This window comes from Xenopus laevis, chromosome 4S, assembly GCF_017654675.1.
Source record: "Xenopus laevis strain J_2021 chromosome 4S, Xenopus_laevis_v10.1, whole genome shotgun sequence".
NCBI lineage: Eukaryota > Metazoa > Chordata > Amphibia > Anura > Pipidae > Xenopus > Xenopus laevis.
Window position 1 is genome coordinate 22,219,356 of NC_054378.1, and position 26,888 is coordinate 22,246,243.

Here is a 26,888-nt window from a genome sequence, read left to right on the forward strand (position 1 = left end):
AAGGAAATTATAGGGGTAGTTCTAAAAAAATTGCTTTAAAAACTGTTTCATTCTGTATGGTTATTTGACTTTGTAGTCTTCCTCTTCTTCTTATTTCATATTCTCCCAATATGGAATCTAAATTTTGGGACCAAGGCCAGGGAGAGTAGCAGCTAAAAAGTAGAATGATTGTTTTACTTTATTGATGTTAAAGCTAAAATTCATTTAAGGGTAGATTTGTTGTTTGTACATCAAGGTTATATTGATTTGAAGTTAGATTTCACAGTTGGTTGTTAAGCTAGATGTTGTTGATTATAAAGCTTCATTGATAGCATTGCTAGATTGTTGATTGCAAAACTAGACTATACCGATTGCTATGCTATATGTTATTGATTTTAAGATGACAGTTTATTGATTTTATAGCTAGATGTCATTGATCACACGACTAGACTTTTTTCATGAGAAGACTATACAGTTTATTCATTGTAAGGCTAGCCATACATGAAGAGGTTGACAAACGACATTGTCTTTGTCTGATTTGGCCACCAGGTGTAGTTTTCTAATGGATGGTCTCCACAGGCACCCAATGGATGTGATCCAGACTTTGACCCAACAGCCAGTGTGGTCCTTGCTTGGACTTCACAACCAGTCAGATATTTGGCATGGAGGCAAACTTTTTGGCCTCATAAGCTATGAGCCCGTGTTTTCTGTAAACATCAGAAATTCAAACTTCCCACTGAAACCAGTGCATTGAGCTAATAAGTAGATCCACCTTGTCTTGTTCCTCAACATTTTGCTTGGCTCCTACTGTACTATAAAAACAACATTAATATAACGATACCAATTGCAAGTCAATGAGTGACACATAACTTATACACCCACGTCAAAAGCACCACACATCACATGAATAAGCCATGTCAAATAAAAGAGGCATTATCTTATCCAAGTATTCAAGATCAATGTTGCCATAGTGCAAGGATCCCTTCAGCTTCCCTTATACAAACACAGTATTGTTGATTGAGAAGAAAATGTCATTTATAAGAAACTTGCATCAATACAATTGTATGGCTGCCTACTAGTCACCAACTGGTTGGCTATTAAAGGTAATTGGTTTCCAGTGTGCAGAGAAGCCAAATACACAGGATTGGAAGATGTGTGCACTGAAGTCCTTGTGTCTTCTTGGAAACAATTTGGAATGAATATAATATTGAAAGAAGCATTGGCACTTTTCTTCCCCAACTCTACTCCTTTTTAGGTCAGAGGCTAAAGGAGAAAACGTATCTTGGATCCTATCTGAAAACCTGAGCACCATTGAAAAACAAAATATCCGTCATGTGCATGACTAAACCCCAGATCCACTGTGGTCACTCCCCAATTGTAAAAGAAACTCCACCCGTGACTCAACCACTCTAAAACAAGCCTTGCCCTTTTTGATCATATTTGTTTCATTGCAGGCCAAACTTTGTCATGGACAGTATCGGCTTCATTGATGGAGGCCCTGAGAGGACACGAATGTCAGTGGCTGGGGGAGGATTGCTGGTAAAGGTGAGAGGATCCCATTGTATGTAAAAAAGGTATTTTAATAAAGCGGCAGGCAGTAACCCTTCCAAACACTTTCCCCTTATCTCTGTCCTGGAATATTATCCACCTATCTAGTGCTACCAATCTCTATTTCTGTAGGGAAAGAGAGCAGAGAAGACAGTAACCCTTCCAACACTTTCCTCTTATCTTTATCTCTATATATTAGGTACCTTTCTAGTGCTACCAATCCCTTTTTCTGTAGGGAAATGAGAGCAGAGCAGGCAGTAACCCTTCCAGCACTTTCCTCTTGTCTCTGTTGCTATATATTAGGTACCTATCTAGTGCTACCAATCCCTATTTCTGTAGGGAAATGAAAGCAGAGCAGGCAGTAACCCTTCCAACACTTTCCACTTGTCTTTTTCCCTATATATTAAGTACCTATATAGTGGTAACTATTTTCCTTCACTATAATGGCTGTGGAGTCATGAGGTGTGTCTAATAAAGGCCAGTGAGGGGAATCAGCCACCTATATCGGTATCAAGAGACTGTTAATCAGAAATCCCTTCCCCTTACGTTTACGATGCTGTGCTAATTTCCCATCCCCTCCTCGCATGACTGATCAGATGAGTTCCTACACAGGCTTTCAGCTCTCAGATAAATGAACAGCCAGGAAAGAATATTATCAAATGAGCTGTTGAAGTTACCGGTGAATATGTCAGTGAGTGTGACTGCTCTGAGAATGAATTTAGATTTATCTGCATTATTCCCCCCTCCAGTCCTGGATTCACTGGCTCGGCCCTTGCGCTCTCTGCCTGATCGCTTGGCTTGTAATGAATCCTGACAGACATTTGCTGGGAGCGCTCTGACGCATCCAATTGTCTCGTAACTTGTTGGAAAATTAAGTTGGTTAACATTATAAATTGTCTCATTTGACCAGAGGTATTAACACCTCGAAGCTTTGACACATGGGGATTTCTAAATGTGTTTTGTTTCCATTAGACAGCTGTGACTTCTCAGTATTCTCGAAGGCTATATTGGCCTTTTTTCTTTCTCCTAAATAAAAGCACAACACTGTGGCAACAAGAGCAATACAGGGCGACATGAAAAATAGAGAGAATAAAGTGTGAGCATTTTGTTTTTAGCAACAGAATTGCATCCAGTGAGAAACCTCAGCTCTCATACATGTGTATGGCTTCCACAACAAGAATATTTTGTATCTGTCACATTGTCCTGCAGCCATTAGATAGGCACCTATCTATGCAACACTAGATAGGTACTTAATATATCAGGACAGAGACAAGAGGAACATGTTGGAAGGGTTAATTCCTGCTCTGCTCTCATTTCCCTACAGAAATAGGGATTGGTAGCACTAGCTAGGTATCTTATACTGTATATAGGATTTTTTCCTTATTTAGAAATAAAACAGAACATGAAAATAAAAAACAAAACTAAAAGAAAACTAATTATTGAGACGGATCTCCCACAATTATGAGGTCATGATGAAACCTTCACCAAACCTACCCACATTCTCCCATCAGAAGAACCATTTCTCAAAGTCCAAAGGGTTTTGAAACCTGCTGCACAGAAACAGTTGGATCTTGAGCATGAAGCTGGGACAGGGGTTGCCAATATTTCAGTTCATCACAGATCTCTTCTGGGATTGTGTTGGGGTGAGCACTGTCTCACCCAAATGGCTGCCACCTTGATAGCGTGACTGTGGAACAGCTTTGGCATGGTGAGTAGCAATATGACTTCCATAAAAACTTTCCTTTACTTCACCCTGCATAATATCAGTTCCCAATAGGACTTTTGGGTTGGATGCAGCGAGGGGTCTGGGGTTGAGTGGGGGAAATGCTGCTTCTAATGGTGGGCACAGAGGCAGCCTCTCCAAGGGAAAGTAAAGGCTGTTCATGTAACACAGTTCTGTTATTTGCACTTGCACTCACAACCAGCAGATTCAGCACTTTGCACAAACTTTCCAGCAGTTAAAGGGTCAGTTTTAAATCCTTCCCTCCTGCCTGCTTTCTTTATCTGCATTGAACTTTCCTTCAGCTGCACTTTACTCTATTTCCCCAACATAACAGCAACCCCAGAACCATGTCCCACCTCACATTCACTGCTCACACCCCCTCTTACTTCTTTCTGCGGCTTCTCCTGCACCTGTGCAGGTGATTTGGGCCAATCTTTCCCAGCTGCAGTAGCCATTCTCCCAAGGAGGCAGATCTGGTCTTCACTGCTTTTTCCTCCTTGCCTTTCACTGCTGACCTTGTAGATCTGGGTCCCTCCATCACAGGCCCCAAAGCCTGAGCCTCAAAATATAATTTTTGCCTGCCCATGCCTCACTTGGCCTGGGCTGACACTCTCCATTCCTGCTGGTTGCTGTATATCCGCAGAGCTCTGAAAGCCACCCCTACTCTGCTCTCATTTCCCTACAGAAATAGGGATTGGTAGCACTAGATAGGTACCCAATATATAGGGACAGAGACAAGAGGAACGTGTTGGAAGGGTTACTGTCTGCTCTGCTTTCATTTCCCTAGGGAAATAGGAATTGGTAGCACTTGGTTTAGTCTCATGTCATAGGTTCCAAAACTTCTGCCCTTACAACTGAGATAAAGTGCATTTTTTTGAACTTTCAATACATTGCCTTGAGGTGCATCTCATTCCAGACAAGGAACATGTCTTGCTTTAAATACCTGCATCTCCAGTACTGCGTTCAGATGGGGCGGAGGGTGGACAGCATGTGGACACCTCCTTTGTATATTGTGGAAGGCACAGGAGAAGCCAATACTTACCAGGGTAGAATCCAGTGCAAGATGAAGGGTGCCATCTATACAGACAATTACCCAAGACAGAAAAACACTCTGAATGGATCAGGTCCACTTTTGCTTCCTTAAGCACTTCTTTCTGGGGCAATAGCAAATAAGCCCTTAGATTTAAATTTTTTTTAATGGAACTTATTGTTCTAGGTTCAGTGACTATAACATTCAGATAAAGGATTTTAGGCTTAACATTCCCTTTAAACTCCTTTTTGACTTTGAACTGATCACTGTTTCATGGATATAATTAATAACAATATCACTTTCTGGGTCACCAAATGAGTAGGAACTAGCTTAAAAGCCTTTCTATGTTCAGCCAATTCCCAACATGTTCCTGTCTCTATATTCACGTTTCTGACATGAAATGTACTCAATGAATTACATATGTTTCTCTTAAAATGCCTAGAAGCGGATGATTATTATAATGTAAATAAAGTGGTTAATAATTACATGTGGGAAGGTGCCGCCTTTCCATGGAAAGACTTATTTTAGTGTTACCTTCCTGTCAAAACGATTCTTCTCATCCCTAATACATTTAATATTCATTGTTTGCAAAAAGAACAGCGTTCATCTCCCAGCGCAGATTTAAATGATCTAAAGATTAAATGTTTAAAGGAATAATGTGGCAAAATGTTACATGGACTCCATCGATTTTATCATTGGTCATATTTGGTCATTTATACAGAATGAGGAACCACAGATGGACCCTGCCCAGACAGAGGGGGAAAGTGAGGGGTACATACAGAATGAAGAACCACAGATGGACCCTGCCCAGACAGAGGGGACGGTGAGGGGCACATAGAGAATGAGGAACTACAGATGGACCCTGACCAGGCAGTCAAAGGTGAGGGCCATATACAGAATGAGGAACAACAGATGGACCCTGTCCAGACAGAGGGGAAGGTTAGTGGTACATACAGAATGGAGAACCATGGATGGACCCTGCCCAGACAGAGGGGATGACTAGGGGTACATACAGAATGAGGAACCACAGATGGACCCTGCCCGAACCACAGATGGACACTGACCAGGCGGCGGAGGGTGAGGGGTACATACAGCCCCTGTGCATCAGCTGCTGCAGTCGACAAGAAGTGTCTAATCAATTGATTGTACATGTATTGATGTGCTAATGCAGAATGGAAAAGGCACTACTCAGTTTGATACACATAATCCATGAATCTAGCCTGTCATTCACATTTGAACTCAGCAGGTTAAGTTACCCTTTATTTCTGACAACACAGGCAAAAACACAGCTGGCGTATTCAGCGATGCGGTGGCTCTAGAGCGCAAAACATTATTGGGATTTTTTTGCACAATAATTACAACCAGAACTGCATGAATGGAAAACGAGAAGTTTATTGCTGAGACAGAAGAAGGAAGAATTGGGAATCGTTAGAAAACAAGGATTTCGTTAGCAGTGAATTTTTTTAGGGTAGAAGAAAAGATAAAAAGGAATATCCAATTAACACACCACTATAATTGCTTCCAGACACTCTTTTTATTTAAAGATGAAATAGCTAAGAGTTCTCATCAGAACAAGGGTCAGAGCGTACATATTGAATGAAAGCTGCTGATTGGATTTTATTACTCCCTGACTGAAGCAAAAAAAAAAAAAAAAAGGGGCCTCAATCACGTTCTACCATAAATGTCGCCTTATGTGCCAATAATTGGCCAAGTCAGGGTGGCAACAATAACACCCGGCCATTATCCTGATGAAGCAGATATGGAGATTTTACTTGACAACATGAATGGTGACTCTGGGGAGAGGGGGAGGGCAGACGGCATGAGTCAAAGGAATACGTCATATTCTATTTCATTAGAGCTGTCTAATGCTAAAACAACTGTTCTGTGAAGTATGAAAAAGTTACAAAGGCACAGAGTCCACATTAGGAAAGTGATTTGGAGAGACAGCCATTTACATTTATAATCAAATGATCTTGCATTTTTTATTTGTCTTGAAAATTAATGACTTCCCTAATCATTGTCGATCATGTGTTTTTGATGTCCTTAAGTCTGATGCGGAGTGGCAGCATGGATATGAAATAGTCTTCTTATACTTCCATCTATATCTCCCCTCTCTCTTTTATTATGTATGCTTGGCCCCCACGCTAATGTTCTCACGATCCTTAATTGAATCTCAGGCACTGCACTCGCTACAAAGCCCTGAATTTCTACAAAGATATTTCTGTCTCCAAGAACAGATGATTTATGGAACATCATTTACATGGATTTACCTATTGGTCTTACTGAAATGTCAACTATAATTGAAGGAATGCAGCTTGAGCTGCTACTATAGCTACCATCTCTCCCTACTATACCTGCTATCCCACAGTCACACTCCCTTCCCAGAGATTATTATCTCACTGTTACTATAGGCACCATCTCTCCCTACTATACCTGCTATCCCACAGTCACACTCCCTTCCCAGAGACTATTATCCCACTGTTACTATAGGCACCATCTCTCCCTACAATACCTGCTATCCCACAGTCACACTCCCTTCCCAGAGACTATTATCCCACTGTTACTATAGGCACCATCTCTCCCTACAATACCTGCTATCCCACAGTCACACTCCCTTCCCAGAGACTATCATCCCACTGTTAGTATAGGCACCATCTTTCCCTACTATACCTGCTATCCCACAGGCACAAGCCCTTCCCAGAGACTTTTATCCCACTGTTACTTTAGGCACCATCTCTCCCTACTATACCTGCTATCCCATAGCCACATTCCCTTCCCAGAGGCTATTATCCCACTGTTAGTATAGGCACCATCTCTCCCTACTATACCTGCTATCCCATAGCCACATTCCCTTCCCAGAGGCTATTATCCCACTGTTAGTATAGGCACCATCTCTCCCTACTATACCTGCTATCACACAGGCACATGCTCTTCCCAGAGACTATTATCCCACTGTTACTATAGGCACCACCAGTCCCTTTGCAGAAGCTATGAGTTGTAGTTTGTTTGTGTAATTGTTCTCCTAAAAAAGTTATCCTTGGAAAGAGAAAATAAGGCAGACTGTTAGCTTGGGACAGTACAAGTTGTTGTAGTTAGCAGATTTGGTGTTAAACATCCTTCTTTCCATGTTATACCACTTTTCTTTTATTTAAGGGGCAACACAGGCAGCACAGGCAGTTCTTTTTTACATGTAATAATCAATCACTATCTTTATCCTCATTCTAGTACTGATACTATCTTGCCACTTAGTGCACAAGTAGGTGAGCCTTTAAATTTTCATGTTTGTGCGGATTCCCATTAAGCAATACTTGATTTAATGTGCTGTGTCTTGTGCTGACTCTATAACAGCAACAGAAGAACGTGTCTCTGCATTTAAGTGACTTTGTGTCCTGTCCTGTTACTGTTTCCTGGGCCGGACCTGGCACTGAAAAATATGGACTGACAAAAATGTTGACAGATTAAAGGAAAATTGACATTTTATTGAATTTTTCATGCTTTTGAAGCCAATAGGTTTGGACAGTGGGAACAGGGGATGTTGTAGAGAGCCAGTGGGTCTGGGTCCAGTTCTCTCCCCAACCAAACCCGCAAAGGATTCTACAAGAGGGTATGCAAAGAGAATGAGCTGCTCCAATGAAGGCTGAGGAATACAGAAAGTGCAATTCAAATATTGGTTGAGAACTCCAGCAAAGTAGGGGCTAATCAGTAGTGATGAGCAAATCCGTCTAGTTTTGCCAAAAAATGCATAAAAGTCAATTGGCCGTTTTTTCATACAGCGACTTTTCTGTGAAATTTTCATGTGACTTTTTTGTTACTGCAAATTTTTCCATGGTGAATTTTTGCCAAAGTTTCCCAACAAAAGGTGGAGCAAATCCAAAATGCTTGTTTGTAGTAATTAGAATTGCCATTGTTATACATGGGGTCGTTTAATGTTCGGTCCATAAATCTTTGGACAGAGACAACCTTTTTTTCTAATTTTGGTTCTGTGCATTACCACAATGAATTTTAAATGAAACAACTCAGTTGAACTGCAGACTGTCAGCTTTAATTCAGTGGGTTGAACAAAACGAATGCATAAAAATGGGAGGAACTAAAGCCTTTTTTAACACAATTACTTCATTTCAGGAGCTCAAAAGCAATTGGACAAATTAAAAAACTGAAAATAAAATCGTCATTTCTAATACTTTGTTGAAAACCCTGTGCTGGCAATGACAGCCTGAAGTCTTGGACATCACCAGATTATGGGTTTCCTCCTTTTTAATGCTCTGTGAGGCCTTTCCTCCAGCGGCTTTCAGTTGCTGTTTGTTTGTGGGCCTTTCTGTCCGAAGTTTAGTCTTCAACAAGTGAAATACAGCTCAATTGGGTTCAAACATTAGTGTCCCAGTGCCACTGGCAGCCATGCACACCCAAGCCATCACACTGCCTCCGCCATGTTTTATAGAGATGTGGTATGCTTTGGATCATGAGCTGTTCCACACCTTCTCCATACGTTTTTCTTGCCATCATTCTGGTAGAGGTTGATCTTGGTTTCATCTGTCCATACAATGTTTTTTCAAAACTGTGCTGGTTTTTTAAGATATTTTTTTTTTTTATTTTTTAGCAAAGTCTAATCTAGCCTTTCTATTCTTGAGGCTTATGAGTGGCTTGTACCTTGCAGTGCACCCTCTGTATTTACTTTCATGCAGTCTTCTCTTTATGGTAGACTTTGATATCAATACACTTACCTCCTGGAGAGTGTTGTTCACTTGTTTGGCTGTTGTGAAGGGGTTTCTCTTCACCATGGAAATGATTCTGTTATCATCCACCACTGTTGTCTTCCGTGGACGCTGAGTTCATAAGTGCTTTCTTTCTTTCTTTCTCAGGATGTACCAAACTGTAGATTTTGCCCTCCTTATATTGTAGCTATTCCTCGGATGGGTTTTTTCTGTTTTTGCAGCTCAATGATGGCTTGCAGGGCCGGAACAAGGGGTAGGCAGGGTAGGCAGACGCCTAGGGCGCAGTCCCTGGGGGGGCGCACTTTTCATGGGGAATTTTTTTTTTCTTCAATTTTTACAATTCAGTTTCCAATTCCCATGGCCTTTTGTAAAGTATTACAAAAAAAAAAAATTGCATGCCCCCATTCCCCGTTTAATTCTTGTATAAGTTTGAAAGTGCTCCCCCTCTTGGGAGCGTGAGTTGGTGCCTTCCACTTTGACAATGACATGCGCATTGGGCTGCGGCGCAAGCGTGTGTGCATAGAATGGAATCAGTTGGACCCGGCAGAGAGAGGACCTGCTGTGCACGCCTAGAGGGAGGAGCAGTAACACGGCGCTGAAGACTTGTCTGCTCTGTCCTGCTGGCTGGGGCCCCTAGGTGCTTTGGGCAGCTGCCTACTACCACGAGTATTGAAGTATTGATGAAGGCATTGAAGTCGCTTGCTGGGCTGCAGACACAGGTACATATGGGGGAGGCTTGGGTTGGGCTTACACAGGTACAGATGGGGGGGCTTGGGTTGGGCTGGCAAAGGTACAGATGGGGGAGGCTTGGGACCTTGAACTGCTGGCACAGGTACAGATGGGGGGGCTTGGGCCTATGATGGCTGCTGGGCTGGCACAGGTACAGATGGGGGGCTTGGGTTGGGCTGGCAAAGGAACAGATGGGGGAGGCTTGGGACCTTGAACTGCTAACACAGGTACAGATGGGGGGCTTGGGCCTATGGTGGCTGCTGGCCTGGCACAGGTACAGATGGGGGGGCTTTGGCCTATGATGACTGCTGGCCTGGCACAGGTACAGATGGGGGGCCTTGGGCCTATGGTGGCTGCTGGCCTGGCACAGGTACAGATGAGGGGGCTTGGGCCTATGATGACTGCTGGCCTGGCACAGGTACAGATGGGGGGGGCTTGGGCTTATGATGTTTTTCTATTTTGGTGTACCTTATTTTTATTTGTAAATATGACATATTTATATACATTTAAAAGTTTCATTCAATAATGAGACAGCAGTTCACTTGTTTTGTTGTTCTTTGTTATGGAATACCTCTTGTACGGCGTCTGTCCCAAACAACAAACCAGCTTGGTCATCAGATAAAGATGCAAATGTCTTGTTGTTGATAATCAAGCATGAAACTGATATGGAAATGCTGAGAAACATCTCACTAGTCAGTGGTTTGGCACAAGTTAGTGGTGTTAGTGAATTATATCTGCTGAATTCCCTGAAGCCAGCACTGGTTAATTATTTTCACATCTATTCCAGAATTGAGGTTTTTTTTTACAGCTTTGCTGATTAATAAAATATGCCATAGAAATCTTCACCCTACCCCAAAACAGTAGTATTTTCCTCCGTTTGGTCTCCTTAAAGGGGTTGTTCACCTTCCAATACTTTTTTTCACTTCTTTTGGTTTCAGACGGTTCCGCAGACTTTTTCCAATTACTGTAACTAATCTAAATAAGGGCAGTTGCAGGAAACCTATATGAAGGTGGTATGTAAAGGTGGACACCAGAGAGAAGAGGGAGGATGACTGGGCAGCCTGGGAAGACAGGAGCAGCCTTGGAGATATGACGGAACAGCCTCTGGACAAACAGATGACCCAGAGAGTAGCAATAAGGGGCCAGAGGTAACAGTGTAAACTGTATAAATGATCTGCAATTGTAAATAATGTTTTAGTTTAATTTTAATTTTAACAACCAATTGATTTATTATTAAAGTGGACATGTCACTCAGACACAAAAAGCTGTATAATAAAAGTAAAATTTCAAATTAAACATGAAATCCAATTCTTATTTTTATTAAAGCATTCATAGCTGTTGTAAGCTCATTTAAAAATCTCAGCTGTCAATCAAATATTGTCTACCCTTCCTCTATGCCTCATTCTGGTGCACAAACAAGATTTTGAGATGATTTTCAGGCTTGCCTTAATAAGTGTCCACAAAACGGCTCCTGCCTGCTTGCTATAATTATGAATACCCAGACTGTAGAAAACAAGATTCAAATAATTCATATAGTGTAATTAATAGTGATGGGCGAATTTATTCGCCAGGCGCGAATTCGTGGCGATTTTTTTTCGTTTTTCGTTTTTTTCATCAAAAACGAGACGCCAGCGCCGTTTCGCAAATTTTTTGCCATTTCGCGCGAAATTCGCAAATTTTCGGGCGAAGCCAAACGGCGCAAATTCGCCCATCACTAGTAATTACATTTCATTTTGCTTGACTAATGTGATAAAATATGATTTTTAATAATTTTTTTTGGGTAACGGGTCCCCTTTAAATATAATCACTTTACTATACACTTAATTGTGTGGACTGTGGAATCTTTGTCTGCTTGCTCAAAAGAACTGTAACCATATTGGGGGTATATTATAATATGATATTATAGTAACATCTTACAAGGGTCCATTCTATGTATAATATGCTGGAACCCATGGGAGGAGCAATACAGTGCCAGTTTCCATGTATAATACCCCAGAACACATAGCAGGTTAAATACAGGGCCAATTCCATGTATAATACCCATAACACACAGCAAGATAAATACAGTGCTAATTCCATGTATAATACCCAGAACACATTGCAGGATAAATACAGTGCCAATTTTATATACAATGCCTCCAGAACAAATTGCAGGATAAATACAGTGCCAATTTTATATATAATACCCCCAGAACACATTGCAGGATAAATACAGTGCCAATTTTATATATAATGCCCCCAGAACACATTGCAGGATTAATACAGTGCCAATTTTATATATAATGCCCCCAGAATACCTGGCAGGATAATTGGCTTTTACCCCAGAACACATGGTAGAAGGAAAATCTGGGGCTTTCAGGTAGTTTCCATTGCAGTCTAAAGCTGGCCATAGACGCAAAGATCTGATCATACGAATCGAGGATTCGTACGATTTTCGAACCGTGTGTGGAGAGTCCCAACATTTTTCGTCCGGCGGAGATCGGTCGTTTGGTCGATCGGACAGGTTAGAAAATTTCTGTCGGCTGCCGATAATATCTCTGCGTGTATTGCCGATCGTACGATTTTCAGTGAGAGACTGTCACTAGCTTTGGTTGGACATAGATATCGTACGATTGCTGTCAGGGGCAGAACATTGCTGATCTGTTCTTTAACTAATCTGACTGGTAAGGCTTTGATCTGAATGGTTAGTGGCGGGTCGGGAGATGGGGAAGTCCGATCGTACGATGATTCGTACGATCGGATCTTTGCATCTATGGCCAGCTTAAGGGAAACTTTTAAGCATAGTCTCAGATGCTTCTTCACCAGCTAGAATTAGACGCCCAGCAAACCTTATGTGCTTTAAATATGATGAAGAAACATCATCTGGATTGCCCCACTCAAATAAAACACTCTCCCAAACCTTCTTGCTTGTGTTTTTTGCTTTGGAAGAATTCAGTTTTAACCATAAAACCACCCAAAGTTCCTGTGTTAAAGCCACCAATTCGTACGGTAAGCGAGGAGGTTAATTCCTCTTTCAGGGTAAAACCTGTCTGTGGTACATCTTCAAATGATGAACATTTTAATACTAAATATTAGAGACGAGGCTCTCAGATATATCTTCCTAAACCGTAAATCATTCAGCAGCCTCTGAGATCACTGAACGGAGAGCAGTTTTAATACTTAAAATAATCATTTTCAGGAAAGATACATAATTTAGCAAATTAGTGTTTCACTTTGATATTCTGTATAATGTGCCAGTATATTCTGTATGCACAGAATGATGTTATAGAAATCTAGGCTATGGGAATATAGATACGGAAATGCTCCATATCTTAATAAGGGCAGATTTTAAAAGATATTATTCTACTTGAATATCAACCTCATGCAGCTGTAACTAGTAACATGTAACATCCGTAGTAACATCCGGGTAACGTTACAGTCTAGAGAAAAAAAATTGTTTTTTAGGACACAATCCATTCTATTGATATGAGGGGATTAGAGACACCATTGGAAAGAATTCATGGTCAATTGGGATTTTTCTTTTGTAGAATGCCTTTTCTCGCTCCATTATGTCTGCATTTAAAAAAATCTGCATCATTTCTCATGATTAAAAGTTGTTTTCTTTAAAATTGCTTTATGTTCGTACGACTCTTTCTCTAAAATCATGAATATGTATTATCTAAAACTCGTCTAGGGCTGTCTTGACAGACTATGGGGTCCAAAACAAAATACAAATGAGTGACCCTCTTTACCACCCCCCTGACTTTGTATTAAACCATAATGACCTAGGCATGCTAGTGTGGAAAATAGACACTACATTAACTTCAAACATGATAATAAGATCACTGCAGCAAAATGGATTTTGAGCATTTACTAGTTTTAATTTTTGAGTTTTACATTTTCAAAAGATTAATTTCAGTGATATCAATTCTTTACAGATGATCTCATTTAAACTCTAATCCACATCCTTTGTGCATTACACTATGTAAGATCATCACTCTTCTTTTTATATAGGTGTGATGGTTTCTGGTTACCTCCTCTTTTGCACATTTTCACACCTCCACTGATTACTATGCGTTGTGATTGTTGTGAGCTATGTATAAAGACTGGGCTCTGTGCACACACAGATCAGACCATCCTAGAGAATTTTTCTATAGAAGCAAGTCTAATTTGGGATTCCTGGCTATTGCCACTTGTGGTTTTTACCATCAGGAGCCCAATACAAGCATTTGTATGGGTTGTATTGATGGGTAAGTGCCTATAGAATGTTGCCAGTAGACTGGTGTTTTCTTCATTGTGTTTTATTTCTATAGTGGGTCCCTTTTCTCATATCACATTTTCTTTTCCAGAAAAAAACAGTATGCAGTTGGCTTGCAAATATTACTTCACAATGACTGAGGGGCTTACAGGCCACCTCCATACGTCCTCCGTACATTCTGCAAAAGCAAGAGGAAGCAAGGGCCAACATGAGAAAATTGGTATGTAACCTCACTGTGGTGAAGTACCAGCAACTGAAGGCTGTGGTGGATTTAGATCACTGACCGGATTACTTTGTAGAGTTCCTAGAGTCCAAGGGATGTCTCATAAGTTATAAACCAATTTGGAAATGCAAGGGTTGGCTTTTAATGTTGTACGTCTCTGCTTTATTTCTAAGTTACATATTATATTATATCAAATGGTGAAAACTTACTCTCTGCTTTCTGTTGTAGCACTCAGGTTCCAGCAGAGGAGATGTAGGAGAATCCAGAGGAGGATACTCAGGTGAATCCAAAAGAATAGTGGGAGGAAGTGGAGATTGAGAATCCACCAAGATCAAGACTTGATTGACTGATGATGGGCCTCTGGTGCCTCATGGTCAGGCTCTGTTGATAGCAGCCCTGTCTGTTCTGCTCCTTGGGAGCTTTGTAGATACCGATCCAGCCGGTTTTCAGTCCTAGTTCTGCTCCCATGCTTCCTCATTGACACTTCCAGCTATCACGAGCACTTGCCTTTGTTATCAGAGCAGCATGATCTGCGTCTGCTCAAGTCGCCCTCTTGGCTCGTCCCCCTTTTTGATGTTATCACTCAAAATCCTAAAAGACTTGTTTTCTTTCTTCCTTTCTAGAGACAGAAACCTTGTCAGTTTTAAAAAGGACCTCCACTGTAGGGCTTGGCTGCAAGAGACCAGAAGGAGGGCCCACATACCCACTCCTTCTTCACATTGTGACGCTCAGGCAGATGACATAACCTGGTCTCCTGCAAAAATGAAACCTCTGCCTCAACTCAAGGGAGAAAAAAGAAAGCCGACTCTATAGCACCCACAGACTTCACACTTGCAACATCAATGGTCGCAATATGTATTAGGGGGAACAGCCATTTACAAGATGATTAAGATGTGGAGGCTTCCACCCTCCTCTTTGTCCTCCTGTCATCGTGGGAATATTCCCTTTTAGCAGATAGGTCATAGGGAATTTTCTCTGCAAATTCTGAAGTGGAATCAGAGGAGGAGGCATCAGCATCACTTGAGCGACCCATAATTTCTTCCTCCAACTCCACTCTCTCACTCTAAACCTATCAACAGTGAGCAAGAGGGACCAACCTGCAGGATCTACCCCAGTAGGGACCCTCTGTACTTCACCCTTTGCATCCTTCCTCTCAGGCTGTTACCCGGATCACCTTACTTTCCCATCGCCTACATTTACCCACTCACACTGGGCCAATGCTGAAGGACCAGTCCCTCTGGATGGCTGGGCCCCCCATCCGAATCCCCCTATAACCAATGTCCCTCTCCAACTCTCCCAAAACATCCTCATACCTGCATAACCACTCCTTTAAGTCGGCTGGCGGGATGGATTCATTCTCAAGAATGATGTTAACCTTGACTACTGAGGGTCTCAAGACAGGGATTGCTTCGAAACCCTCCCACAGCCCAGATTGCACCTGCTCAAGCTCCCTATACTTTGCCCAAAATTGGTCAAGCTCTTGGGTCTGGCAAAGCTTATCGTGTAGTCCCAGGATACAATGTTATGCACAAAGCAATAAGTATCCTCAGCCACAAACCCCATCTCCAAAATCTTATCAATCACCATCAGGCAAAGCTCCTTCCCCTATCAACTGTAAACGGATGACATTTCTCCTCTTTCCATGTTCTAAAGTGTATATTCGCCCTCTAGGGGGAAAGCCACCCCTTCTGGCCTTGACACCTCCTCCTGACTTCCCTGGATATTTCGGCCTTACTGGTTCATTCCAGCATACTTCCCCCCTCCAGTGCCTGGGCCAACAGAACCTCCTCTTTTAACAGCACTAGCAAAACTCAGGTTAGATGAAACTGCTGTAGCACCCTTTCCCAACACTGGCCCATCAGATGTTTTGTTGGCATTAACAGCATGAGTGACATTAATGTCATTATTATAATTAGTAGCATTAACAGCAATATCGGCTACATTGGCAGCAGCATTATTAAGATTACCAACCACGCAAGCCTTTGCCACTGTTGTGCTAGAAACACCACCAGCTTTACTCACTTTAGAAGCACTAGCTCCTTTAGTGGCTGGACCCTCGGTAATTAGACCCATGGTTGCCATCAGGCAAAGCTCCTTCACTAATGTAGGCGGAGTTGGATTGAGGATTCCGTTACCATTTTCGCCACCTTTGTTACCTTTGTTTGCTTAGCATTTATTTCCTACACTGATACCCGCAACACCCTCCACCACACACCCCACATTCATCCCAGCACAGGGGGTAACACGTACAGGGCCCCACACACTGTTAACTAGCCCCGCTCTCCCCAGATTTATAGCATGCATTTCTGCTTGTACCACAATGCGCTTGCCAACCATTCCCTCGCCATACGCTTGTACTTACACCACCTCCTCCCGCTCAATCACCAATACCACGTCAGTAACCACCACACCTTCATTCTATTCACACACTCCCCCATACCTCCCAACTGGGCCGTTTTCAGCGGGACGGTCCCGCTTTTGACAGCTAGACCCACAGTCCCACATTTGTACTGGAAAGTCCCTACTTTCTCTGCACTGAACAGCCAGAAAAAGAAATAACGTTTCTAACTTAATTGGCTTTTGGCAGAGAGACCAAAACAGCTAACAGGTGCAAATAAGATACTTTGTAACAATTTTCAGAGATCTCTACTTGCTTTTTATTGACCAGGCAAAGACCTTTGGTCTTTAGTAGCGAAACCATACTCTCCTAGCTTCATCTCCAGGTCAAACTAAGCTTCTGGCCCCCGAGATGTCATTTGGGGCCCTACAGAGGCATTACCCACCTCAGGATTAGATGAGCCTCCAGCAGCCTGGGTTGGCCTTTTTCCCCAGGAACACTCTCTCCTCCTGGGCTACAAACACTCATACCTTAGGGCAGTGCTGTTCAACATCTGTAGTACCGAGGGCCAAAATGTTTCCAGCCTAGATAGTTGAGGGCTGATAATGGAAGCCAGTGTTGACCACTCCCTTTTTTAAACCATGCCCACTTTAAACCACACCCATGTTACCACAAGACTATGTCCACATTAATTGTGGTAGCACACCAAAAAACCAAATGGTTGGTGCTCACTGCAGGAATATCACTTATCACTCATATGTAAAAAAAAAGTCAAGTCATATTAAGACATACCCTTAAATCCATATGCCTCCTCTTCCCCTTGGATAACACAGCACCCCCAGCACATGATTAAACACCTTAGGGGCCCCTAACAATAATTTATTTTCAAATACTAACAAACCCCCAGAACAAATACCAGGTTTATGTTCCACAGGCAGAGCAGGGCACACACAGGCAGAGCAGGGCACACACAGGCCCGGATTTACAAACTTGCCGGCTCTACTCATCCCCCCCGCTCCCCTGCCGGTGCCGTCCCCTTCGCTCCCCCTGTCCAGCGATGTCCCCTTGCCTTCCAGGGCCTTCCGCTATCTGTGTGTGCGCATGCGCATAGCTTAACACTCGGGAACAGCACTGTGCCGTCCCCTTCGCTTCCCCCTGTCCAGCACTGTCGCCTCCACTTCCGGTTTCCCCCTGTCCAGCGATGTCCCCTTGCCTTCCAGGGCCTTCCGCTTTCTGTGTGTGCGCATGCGCATAGCTTAACAATCGGGAACAGCACTGTGCCGTCCCCTTCGCTTCCCCCTGCCGAGCACTGTCGCCTCCACTTCCGGTTTCCCCCTGTCCAGCGATGTCCCCTTGCTTTCCAGGGCCTTCCGCTTTCTGTGTGTGCGCATGCGCATAGCTTAACAATCGGGAACAGCACTGTGCCGTCCCCTTCGCTTCCCCCTGCCGAGCAATGTCGCCTCCACTTCCGCTTCCCCCTGTCCAGCGATGTCCCTTTTCTTCCAGGTGCCGTCCTCTTCCCCCTCAGTGTGTGCACGCGTATGCGCACATCTTAACACTTGGGAACAGCACTGGAGACTGACGTGAGTCTCCAGTGCTAGTTACTGATGCGGCTGGGCGCCCTTGAAATTGCGCCATCCTAGGCCCGGGCCTATGTGGCCTTGCCTCAAATCCAGGCCAGGGCACACACAGGCAGAGTATGTAACACACAGGGAGCATAGGGCACACACAGGCAGAGTAGGGCACATACAGGCCATAAAACTATGGCAGCATAGGGATTCCGCTGTACTTAACACAATTCAGCAGGAACAGCCCCCTATGTTTGCTCATAGTCAGTACAGAGAGATCCCATAAAACTATGGCAGCAAAAGTAGCCCTTTAAATATCAGAATTAAACCCTAACAAGATGCAAATGACTTAAATGCTGCACATAACTAATATTGTTACCTGAGAGCAATTCCCAGACAGCCCTAACTCAGATTTGCGAGAACAACGAAAAAAACTAAATGTAATTTTTTTCTCATCCATTATTTTTTTTTTTAAATGGCAATCATTTTGCTGAGACAAGTAAATTCAAGACAAAACCACGGGAAGTGACAGTGAGACGGGCGCAATTGTAAGATATATTGTACATTGTTTATGGAGAGGCGAGGGCTGTGCCCATCTGTCTGATGAAGTTAATATGCTTTATTGTTAGATTCAAAACAAAAAGCAATTCATATGGCGGACCCTTTTGGTATTATAAATGTCCCTAATATGCCATTTGCACACACGATCTCCCCGAAAATGACAGTGAAAACAGAGCTTTGCAGAGAAGAATGCATTAGGCTTGACATGTTCAATTGTATGCACATTGCAATATAAATACTATTTAGCTTGAGCCAAAATTGCCTGAAACCTATAAGTTCTGCTGCTGTGCATGCTCTCCTGGTGGGACGCAAATACTAATTAAAAGGGAAGAAAAGGAGAAATTCCTCCTTAAACCAACACAAATGTAACAATATAAGTATGGCTTGAACAATGACGGTGAAAAAAGGTCACAGGTGGCAACAAATGAATTTTATTTAACGAGGCCTTATTTTATTATGATTCTTTGTCCCCTTTTTGTTCTGACCAATGGAAATAAGTTTATAGAGCAATAAAGGGTAATTCTACCTGTTTCTATATTTTGTTCTATGTACATTTAAGAAGTAATCTCTTGCAAGCAGGATACTGACCCTGCTGATTTATTCAGTGACCTGTTTTGTAAACAGCTTTGTAACTTACTGGCATTATATAAAAAAAAGCATAATGATGACGACCAGAATTTATAATAAGTGACATAGCAACTAAAATACTGACATTAATGGCTTAATATGCAACATAACTGCAACAGAAACTATGGCAGCTTAAAGGGATACTGTCATGGGAAAACATGTTTTTTTCAAAACGCATCAGTTAATAGTGCTGTTCCAGCAGAATTCTGCACTGAAATCCATTTCTCAAAAGAGCGAACAGATTTTTTTATATTCAATTTTGAAATCTGACATGGGGCTAGACATTTTGTCAATTTCCCAGCTGCCCCTGGTCATGTGACTTGTGCCTGCACTTTAGTAGAGAAATGCTTTCTGGCAGGCTGCTGTTTTTCCTTCTCAATGTAACTGAATGTGTCTCAGTGGGACATGGGTTTTTACTATTGAGTGTTTTTCTTAGATCTACCAGACAGCTGTTATCTTGTGTTAGGGAGCTGCTATCTTGTTACCTTCCCATTGTTCTTTTGTTTGGCTGCTGGGGGAGAAAAGGGAGGGGGTGATATCACTCCAACTTGCAGTACAGCAGTAAAGAGTGACTGAAGTTTATCAGAGCACAAGTCACATGACTGGGGGCAGCTGGGAAACTGACAATATGTCTAGCCCCATGTCAGATTTCAAAATTGAATATAAAAAATCTGTTTGCTCTTTTGAGAAATGGATTTCAGTGCAGAATTCTGCTGGAGCAGCACTATTAATTGATTCATTTTGAAAAAAATGTTTCCCATGACAGTATCCCTTTAAGTTTTCTACTTTACTTAGCCCAATTCAGCAGGAACAGCCCCCCTAAGTTTGATCATAGTCTGTACAGAGAGATCCCATAAAACTATGGCAGCATAGCTATTCCCCTGTACTAAGCACAATTCAGCAGGAACAGCCCCTAAGTTTGCTCATAGTCTGTACAGAGAGATCCCATAAAACTATGGCAGCATACTGTAGGTATTACCCTGTACTAAGCACAATTCAGCAGGAACAGCCCCCTAAGTTTGCTCATAGCCAGTGCAGACAGATTCAATAAAACTATTGCAGGAGATATTCCCCTGTACTAAGCACAATGTGGTTAGATTGTACATTTAGTTCCCAGTTGTTACAAATCAGTCAGTGTCCTTTAGAGTTTAATTTATTAATAACTTAATAAATCAGCTTTGAATAAATCGCAGATTTAAGTGAAAACCCATTGTGCCTCATTTACAGCTCCTGATTGTAAGCTGCACATTATCCAGTGAGTGCTGATGTCTTAAAAGCTTCCAGTCAGACGCACTCGGGTGCGTGGTTGTGTTGGCCATTGTGTGCTCATTAGTTAATGTGCCAGGGCCACTGTGTAGTGCTATTGTGCTTACAACACTAATCTGCATAATGTGCTGAGTGTGTATGAGCAGTGTCTGTATGTGTGTGCACAGTGCTCGTTAATGTACATCTGACAGCTCAGTAATAAGCACTATCCAGAGGGGTAGTACAGTTAGTAAATGGTTGTGCCTTACAACATGGGAGTATCCCCTGCTGATTATTATAGTTACCATTTAGCCTCTTATTGAACTGTCCACAAGCAAGTAAGTTCACATACAATACAATATCACCTACTGTACTTTCAACTGAACGTCATATATATAAATATTATTAAGGAGCCTTATGCAGTTTGTCAATTTACATAGAACAAAAAAAGAAACCCTAATTACAGGATCAGATCTATTCCCTCCAAACCCTGTAACGAGTTAAAGACTCAAGATGGACCCATAAGGCAGAAACAGCAGAAATAAATGCATTCCTGCATTCACACATTTCTATCTGTGTGTCCTTTATGCCAAAATATGTGAGATTTTTCCTGCCGAACCTATCACTATACAGCTATTACCATAATGAGCCATGTGCAACGAGATGGGTTTTTTTATCAGCAGCCTTTGGATTTGTCCCTATAGCCCCTGCTCTCATAGGTACAGAAATTAATTTGCATTTCATTAGCAGCGAGTCTAACTTCTGTCTGTTGGACACATTTGTAGGGATGGATCACAGGACACCGTCTGTAGGTATAATTACAATGAGGCACTTTAATGGTCCAGACAGTATCAGATGGGCCCACCTGTGAATCTGACCTGGAGGACCCATTCTCACAACAACTACATATAGACAGTGCTAAATGGAACAGAGGTTAAACTACACAGAGCCCAAGTTAGGGTCAGACTGGGGCATCCCTTGTCTGCCTGCCCATTCACCTTGTGTGTGCACATTCACTTGCCACTTTTTTCCATTAACTGCAGCTGCGAACAGGTGCAAGACAGTTTGAACAGGTGAGGGCAGTCCAGGAGGGTAAGCAGGCCTGGGTTGGCAGGGCCCACCAGGTTTTTTCCTGATGTTCTGGTGAACCAGTCCACCCTGCCCCAACCTAAATGAACTCCTGAATTGGAACCTCTGATCCCCAAAATAAGCACCCGAACTCACTAATGCTGTTATGGCTGTAATGAAGCAACTCCCAGCAACAATATCTCAACATCTAGTGGGAACCTTCCCAAAAACACCGGGGCAGTAATATCAACAATGGGAGGGGTAACTTTATATTAATCCGCTTGGGTTGGGAATGTTGGGGGGCAGAGATCCCCATACTTTTGACCATTTAGTTTAATAAAATGCACCACTCATAGTCTTGGTATCCCTTGGCCCGGCTACTAACAGAGACAGCCCTGGTGACATGTGATTGAAGCCTTCCTTCCCACGCTGCTTATTACTAGCTTTAGGGCAGACCGATGATAATAAGATAACTATGGATCAGTGATACCAGCCCCTGACATAGAACCCCTGCCATTCTATGAGTGTTACAGTTGTACATGTTAGAACCTAACCCTGCTGCCCAGAGTGCGACTCCCTTCATTAGAGATGCTGAATCCGTCGACAGAAAATAAGCTCCTCTGTTCAGCCAAGTGCAAGAAAGGCATAAATAATGCTCATGTTAGTAATGCGCTCTGTGGCCGGGATGTCCTTCTTGTGAGCTGTGAGATAACAGAGGAATATTCCTGTGTGTAATGAGAAAGGCAGAAAGAAATGCTTATTGGTGTTATTATAGCATGCAACTTGTTTACTTTTATTGTTCCTTCTAGAACCAATTTTCTCTTCTCTTTCACTTGAACTTTGCACTGAAAATCAGTGACGCTATTAGATATAACTGGGCTTCACAGCTAGGGCAATAAAGCACTGGTATATTAGAAATGCTCATTTATTAGGTCCTTACTGGGTCCCTAATACTCCTGGGGGCCTTTGCCACCACAGAGTAAGTTTCATCTGTAGTTACACATAAGTAAATATCAAAGACATGCACAGTTTCTCGCTTAAAAACATTTATTGGTGCATATAAACCACAAAAAATAACATATCAATATTCAATTCACACACACCACAAAGCAGTGTCTCCCCCCAGTCTGCCTACCTGTTGTTAGCCATAGGAGGGTGTGTCTAACAACAGGTAGGCAGACTGGGGGGGAGACACTGCTTTGTGGTGTGTGTGAATTGAATATTGATATGTTATTTTTTGTGGTTTATATGCACCAATAAATGTTTTTAAGCGAGAAACTGTGCATGTCTTTGATATTTACTTTGGTTTAATTGGGCCTGTGCACAGTACTCGCTGTATAGACAGCAGCTACCCCATAATTGATATCTGTAGTTACACCCCTCTCTACCATTAGACACATGACTGGATAATTGGATTGTGGGATATGGGGTCAGAGACTGAGCCTGGTGAGGGGAAGCTGTGGGACAGGTACAGTTTAACATCACATTCACACATACAAATTACTTGAAAATGGCATAAAAATTGCCTCATAGACTGTAGGGGATTGGAAGTTTTATTGGGAATGTTGTCTTCGCCATTCAGAAAAGTCTAGTTATGAAACAGGAGGTTTCCACAAATCTGAGCACTGACATTTCCCAGAATTTGGGTATTTTTGTTGTTGTGGCCCGGGCTCAGGATACTGAATTCTCTGCGGGAGGGTGGTTAGAGTGTAAGCTCTGTGGTGCAGTGTGGGAAGCTGTGTGTTGCTATATGAAGATAAATTGCCCAGAAAATTGCATTTGGGAGCAGGGCAGAGCAGGGGGAAGTGTATTTAGAAAGCGTTCCTGTAGGAGGGCTGTTTCCCACCAGTGTGGCCCTGTAATACAGCCGCAGGAGGAATCTCACACTTATTTGGGAGGTAATTGATTTCTCTGCTTGTCTCCATTAGCAGCAAGTCAGCAGGGTTCACAGAGTGAGAGCCAAGGGATTTGGCACCTTGTCAGACCTGACACACGAGGAATAGCGCCAGGTCTGGGTCCCACCCTGCTAATTATTCACCTTGGCTTTGCTGCCCTCTCTTCATTTCCATCTTGATTGGCTGCGTGCGGGGCTAATGCCTGTATAGGAAATGTGCCACAGACACATATGTAAAGCCTCTGATTAACTCAATGGCAACATCCGCTTTTGGCTACGTGACACCTGTCAATCTCACGTCACTCGCACGATGGCAGCTTTAGGATTCACATAAACTGTCACCTTCCGACAGGCTGCGATGCTGTTCAGCCACAAATGTCAGCGAGTGGGTGATGATGGGACATATATAATGTGAAAGTTGAAGCAAAGAGGGCCCAAATAATAATTCCAATTTGAAATAAATGCCTGTTTGGTCTCAGATGTAATAGAATTAGACACTGTCAGAAGCCTGCTTTCTCTATCTATCTATCTTTCTATCTATCTATCTATCTATCTATCTATCTATCTATCTATCTATCTATCTATCTATCTATCTATCTATCTATCTATCTATCTGTCCCTCTGTTTCTCTATCATCTATCTATCTATCTATCATCTATCTATCTATCTATCTATCTATCTATCTATCTATCTATCTATCATCTGTCTAGCCATCTATTTATTCATCCATCCATTCAGTAGAGTTCATTCCCCTCACTTTATAAAGGGTTTTTCCTATTGGTATTTCCCTGCCCTCACATTAGACATTCTAGTTGAACTAGTCTAGTTGAACTAGTCATTAAACATTTTCTCCAGCGCATTGGTGCTGAAGTCGCCCCAGCAGCCAACATTATTATGATCTGGGAACATAATTACTTTTCCATTTGCTCAGTCGGTCCTTTTTACACACAAGGTATCACGTTGCCTTTTAATTGAAGGTTATGTGCGATAAGGAAGTCATAATAAAATTAGTGATCTAGTTTCAATCCACTGGGCCATTAATTCCATGATAAAATATTTCCTCTGTGCCGCGTCATTCTATAAAATAACTATAGAAAGAGGGAGATACGCCACATAGAATAGAAATTGTACTTGGAGATGTTAGCAAAGACAGCCAGGCTCATATACTTATCACACAAGGAATCTCCATTGCATTTTTATATAAAAGAAAGGAAAAATCTTCAAGTTATTCAAGGTTTTACATAAAGAAATTGGTAATTTGGTTGTAGAGTGTAAAGCACTCTGGCAGGGGAGGAGGGTAATAAGTATTTTCTGTGCAGTGAATTAAAGGGAAAATGCAACACGGCAGTCACAAATTGCATTTTTTGCATCGGGCACAGACTGGGATCAGGGGTTTCTTAGTAATAATCAGAAAAAGTGGAACAGTAGGACCCTGAAGTCGGCCCAAAAAGTGGTTTATTGGTGCTTTAGTCCAGGTGTGAAGCTGATGCACCACCTGACATTTTTGACATAAATATGGTTTCACTTTTTTGTTTTTAAAACTTCTCAGTCCTGTAACACATCTGAAAGAAAATTAATTAATAAAGTCATGGGGTCCCTGATGTCCTACTTTTAGAAAATACATGGGAACTAATTGACTTTCTGATGCTTGCGAATCTCCTGCTGTGGCCTATTGGAATGTTGTGTGACACTTGACATTTAGTAGCCCTGTTATTTCATATGAAATATATTCACAGATCACTATGCCTATACTGGCACTGTGTAATCATATGTTTCTGTACAGTGGAATCCCTATACTGCCATAGTTTTATGGGATCTCTATGTACAGATTATAAGCAAACTTAGGGGACTGTTCCTGCTGAATTGTGCTTAGTACAGGGGAATGCCTATGCTGCAATAGTTTTATGGGATCTCTCTGTACAGGCTATGAGCAAACTTAGGGGACTGTTCCTGCTGAATTGAGCTTAGTACAGGGAAATACCTATGTTGCCTTAGTTTTATGGTGTCTCACTTACAGGCTATGAACAAACTTAGAGGACTCTTCCTGCTAAATTGTGCTTAGTACAGGAAAATACCTATGCGGCCATAATTTTATGGGACCTCTCTGTACAGACTATGAGCAAATTTAGGGGGCTGTTCCTGCTGAATTGTGCTTAGTACAGGGGCATACCTATGCTATCTTCATTTTATGGGACATCTCTGTAAAGACTATGAGCAAACTTAGGGGGCTGTTCCTGTTGAATTGTGCTTAGTACAGGGGAATACCTATGCTAACATAGTTTTATGGTTTTATGGTATCTCTCTGTACAGGCTATAGGGTTGCCACCCGGCCGGTATTTTACCGGCCTAGCCGGTAAAACACCTGCCAAGGCCGGGGCCGGTATTACAAATTTACTGGCAATGTAGCTGCCGGTAAATTTGTAATACGATCAAAAGGAGCCCTTGGCCTGCCCCCAATCCCCTGCAACTTACCTTTTCTTTTGCCTCTTCTAGCGTCCGCGGTGTCCGTTGCGTGGCCCGTCCCTTTTGATGTCACGTCCCGCCCCTTTTGACGTCACGCCCTGCCCATTTGAGGCCCCGCCCCCTAGCAGCTGGTAAAAATTTGTATTAAAGAGGACCTGTCACCTTTAGACATCAGTAATATAAATCTTTTCCCTCCTTAGGTTAACTCTTTAGTCAGCTGTTTTTGTCTATATCTGAACTGTATTAGAAAATATCCTACATATATAAAGGGTTTCATAGGCGCTGCCATCTTGAAACAGGACCCCTCTGTTTTCTTAGTGTGGGCTGTGCCAAACGGCCAATGCTTAGCCATAGAGTATGCTCGGTGATAAGACAGGCTCTGCACCACTCATGTCACACCAGGACTTGATATTCTGTTTGGATTGTTTGAAACACCTTCTGTATTAGTACATTGTGTGTGTGGGCTACTATTAAAAATCGAAATAAACTAGGAAATTTCCGAAACGCTAAAAACTACTAAGAATGTGCAGTCCTTTGGGGCTCAACTATAAACAAAGTGTACAAAATAAAAAATAGCAATCTTTAAAATGTTTGTGTAAAAGTATAAATGTAATGTAAGTGTATGTAAGTGTCTAAAAACTTGCACTTACTGTTTCTTGGAGCAGGAACTTGGCCCTTCAACATGACAGCCCCCCAGCCTCATTGCCCAGGGGGCTGATATTCCTCCCCACTCTCTGCAGAGGCGGCAGAAGCCACCGACGCAGAGAGAACAGCTCGACTGCTGAAGAACGTACAGAACATCAGAGCATTTTCCCAGCAGACAAAGGGTTAATTTTTTTTTTTTTTTTTTTTTTTTTTTTTGTATTAAGTAGATATTAATATTCTGAGACAATTTGCTATTAGTTTTCATTATTTATTATTGTGTTTTTTTTTAGCTTTTTAT